General features: G+C 35.2%; 1 pseudogene; it reads left to right on the forward strand.

Moving 5' to 3' along the window:
- The first annotated feature begins 216 nt into the window (after positions 1-216).
- Positions 217-2,531, forward strand: LOC145600715 (BURP domain-containing protein BNM2A pseudogene; annotated as a pseudogene).
- Positions 2,532-4,014: the final 1,483 nt, after the last annotated feature.

Consider the following 4,014-nt stretch of genomic DNA (forward strand, 5'->3'; position numbering starts at 1 on the left):
AAGAATAAATAAAGGGCATGGTCAACCCGGCCCAAAGGATAAGGGTCGGTGTTATGTTCTTCCATTGAAACCCTTCAGCTTCTGAAGTTATCATTAAAGCTTGTGAAATCTTCATTGTAGAAGCTCGTTGAATTTCAGTGTTTTTGAACAAATGTTAACTTCTGTTATTGCTGATATTACAAATTTACCCATACTTACCTACTTGAAATGACAACAATGCCTTTTAAAGGAACATATTTCGTTTCTCGTGTTGAAAAACTTGTATTTTCCCAGCAATTTCCTAGCTATAATGATTGGGTTGCTTAAAGATTATAATGCGGGGGCCGTTTACAATTATTGTAGTCTAACACTACTAGTCCAAAAATCAGTGAATCTATATTTCATCATGCATTAATAATTAGGAAAATTTGTCAGAAAAAACCATTTATAACAACTATTTTGTCAAAAAAAACCTTATAAAAATTTTTTGGCAAGGAGAAACCAAATTGTAAAATATTTTTGTTGAAAACAACCTAGGATTCCTAATCACTCAATTAACCACTAATTTCCCCTTAATTCTTCTAATTACCCATAACTCTCACTAAATATTTAATAATTAAGTTGATTTATAAATTAAAAAAAAAAGAAAAAAGAAAAAACCCCACCCTCACCACCATGGCAGCAGCCCCCTCCCCTTACCCCCGCCGATCAACCTCTACCGCCGAATCGACCCCTTCACTTTCCCATTTACCCTCACCGACCACCCTCCTAAACCCTAACCCAAAAAATTCTACCAAAAGAAACCACCAACACTAGATCTTCTTCGTATTTGTGAACGGATTTGTGGATTTCAAAGTTGAAATTAGATGGGAGGAGAGAGATTGCAGCATTTAAGGAGGGATTGTTGAAGATCGATGAGGGGTGGTTGCGTATGAAGCGTTTTGGTTGGTGTTTAGGGGTAGTTTTCTGGGTTGTGATTATGGCAGAAGGTTGGTGGGTGGTTTTTCGAAAAAGGGAAATGGGAGGGGGTCAGTTTGGTGGTGGAGGTTGGTTAGCGGGGGTGAGGGGATCCAGGCGGCGACTGGAGATGGGGGAGGAGGCTGCTTAGCTGCTGCCATGGGAGGGGGAGAAGGAGAGGGTAGATGATTGGTGGTGGTGAGGGTGGTTTTTGTTTTTTTATTTTTTTTATTTTATAAATCAACTTAATTATTAAATGGTTAATGAGATTTATGAGTAATTAGAAGAATTAAGGGGAAATTAGTAGTTAATTGAGTGATTAGAGATCTCAGGTTGTTTTCAACAAAAAAATTTTACAATCTGGTTTCTCTTTGCCAAAAAAATTTTATAAGGTTTTTTCCGACAAAATAGTTGTTATAAATGGTTTTTTCTGACAAATTTTCCTAATAATTACATCCAAAACCTTATAAAAATGTAGCCTCATACTGCCCTCATCAGTCATCAAACATTCACACTAATAACACATTTCAAGCTAAGTTTTAAAGATGCATTATTCTCAATTCACTCGGTGGAGTTTGGCTTTGTATTTGCTTCTATTAATGGTGAACTATCTTCTTTATTATGTATTGTATAATTTGCATATTATTTTGTCTTGAACCTTAAATTAACTAATAATAAGAATTGAATTGAATTTCTTTGGCAGATTGGTTATGCAATTGGAGAAAACGTTGCAACGAATCGCAAGAATGAAGGAAGTCATCATCATGAACATCAAGGCCATTCAACAACACCACACATAGACCATTCAGTGCAAGTATTTTTCACCCCTAAAGACCTTAAACTAGGAAATGTAATGCCTATTTTCTTTAAAGGTCGAAATCCTTCTTCGCGTACTCCTCATTTTCTTCCTAGAGAAGAATCCGAGTTAATACCTTTCTCACCATCTAAACTCCCTTATCTTCTTAAACTCTTCGGCTTCTCTCAAGGTTCGCCTCAAGCTAAAGCCATGGAAGATACTCTAAGACTATGTATCATAATGAAACCTATCCAAGGAGAGACTAAGTTTTGTCCAACTTCCTTAGAGTCTATGCTCGATTTTGTGCATAAAATCTTCGGATCATCAACAAAGTTTAGGGCCTTGATGACCACCCAAAACTTCGTGAAATTTGGTAGTATTTTACAAAATTATACCATAGTAGATGAACCTAGAGAAATACTAGCCCCGAAAATGGTTGCTTGTCACATCATGCCGTACCCATACGTGGTGTACTATTGCCATTTCCAAGAAAGCGAAAGCAAGGTGTTTCAAGTTTCATTAAGAGGTGAAGATGATAACAATATTGTACATGAAGCTGTTGCTGTTTGTCATATGGATACCTCTCAATGGAGTCCTGATCATGTCTCGTTTCGAGTTCTAGGCATTAAGCCTGGTTCATCCCCAGTTTGCCATTTCTTTCCTGCAGATAATCTTGTTTGGGTGCCAATAATATCTTATGCTACTGATAATTCAGTAGGCAGAGTTTCAAGCTAAGTATGTAATTAACAATGGCTGAATTGTATGGTACTACTTATATATTATGAGGTACAACCGTACAAGTATAATAATATAAGTGACTATGTGGTCTAAATCTGCTGTAATACCAAATGATGATCGAATTGAATGTATCGTAATTAATTAAAAAAAATAATGTTTTGATTTACACTTCTATTATTGTTCACTAGATTATGTCCGTGCAAAATGCACGGGATATATTAGAAAGATATTAAATATGAAGTATATAATATAAGAAAAAAATATATATTTTTAAAATATTGGAAGTTGAATTTGATATTGTAACTTAGACCCCGTTCATTTGAACTGCTCTAGTTTGTTGTGGACTGGTCTACTGAACCCTACTTAGTTATGTTGTATTGAGTATTAATAATCTGCTGACACTTGTTATGCTTGTTGACATGCACTTGCTTTGCTCTGCTAAAATCTGATGTATGCATCTGCTTTGCTCTGCTAAAATCCGATGTATGTTCTCTGCTCTGCTAATTAGAAGCTCAAAAGAATAGGGTCTTACTCTTATATTGTCGATAGCCACGCAATATGACCAACTATTTTAGGGTGTATTTGTCAAATCTATAGAGGTTACCCGTTTGGTGTTATAGGGGTTACTTGGCTAGTGTCATAGGGGTTATTAAAAAAAAAAAAAAAAAAAAAAAAAAAAAAAAAAAAAAAATTGAATGCATGAGAGTTGAGGATTGAGGTTTTGGAGAAACCTCATTCACTTACTCTACGATTTTAATATAGATTTATCATTTTTTGGCTTTGTGGGACTTGGGAGATGTAGGATTACAGAGCTAGAATCCTCTTTTTTTTTTTTTTTTTTTTTTTTTTAATTTCATTTTTTTAATAGAGAATTTTGTTAAAGAAATTGAAAAGCTAGATTAAATCTAAGAACTATAATCTGAATACCCCTGCATCCTACCTCAGAAAAATAATGGGCTTGCCCTAATTTTTCATAGTGAGACACACAAATCATTTCTCACATGGCATTTTTAGTAAATAAATCAACAACTTTATTCAATTATCATCAATTGTGGAGCCCACAATAATGAAAAAGTTATTAATGTTTCTACGAAAATGTCATTGTGAGAAATAATTTTTGTTTCCCGCAATGTGTATTTACCCAAAAATTATACTTGTATTTAAGTGATACATATTGACCGACACATAGTTTTAGGCAATTTAATTGACTTAAATAAAAGGAAAAATTGCTCCCATTAATCTGAAATTTGCCTCGTCCGCCGAAAATAATCCCAACTTTCGTTTATTATCTATTGCACCCAACTTTAGGGGGTATTAATTTTCGTTGCACCCAACAGGTCATCTAACCTGATGTAGCAGGTCATCTAGCCACGTGTCAGCGTATGATTGGTTTAAATTTTTTTTAAAAAAAAAAAAAACAAAAAAAAAATAAATAAATAAAAACCCCACAAACCACCATACCCAGCAGCCGGCCACCACACCCCCACCCCCACCCCGCCGGGAAATCACCCCCACCCCCGAAAAACCCCTCCCCAGGTGCCGGA

The sequence above is a fragment of the Chenopodium album genome, chromosome 21 (assembly GCF_948465745.1).
Source record: "Chenopodium album chromosome 21, dcCheAlbu1.1, whole genome shotgun sequence".
Lineage (NCBI taxonomy): Eukaryota > Viridiplantae > Streptophyta > Magnoliopsida > Caryophyllales > Amaranthaceae > Chenopodium > Chenopodium album.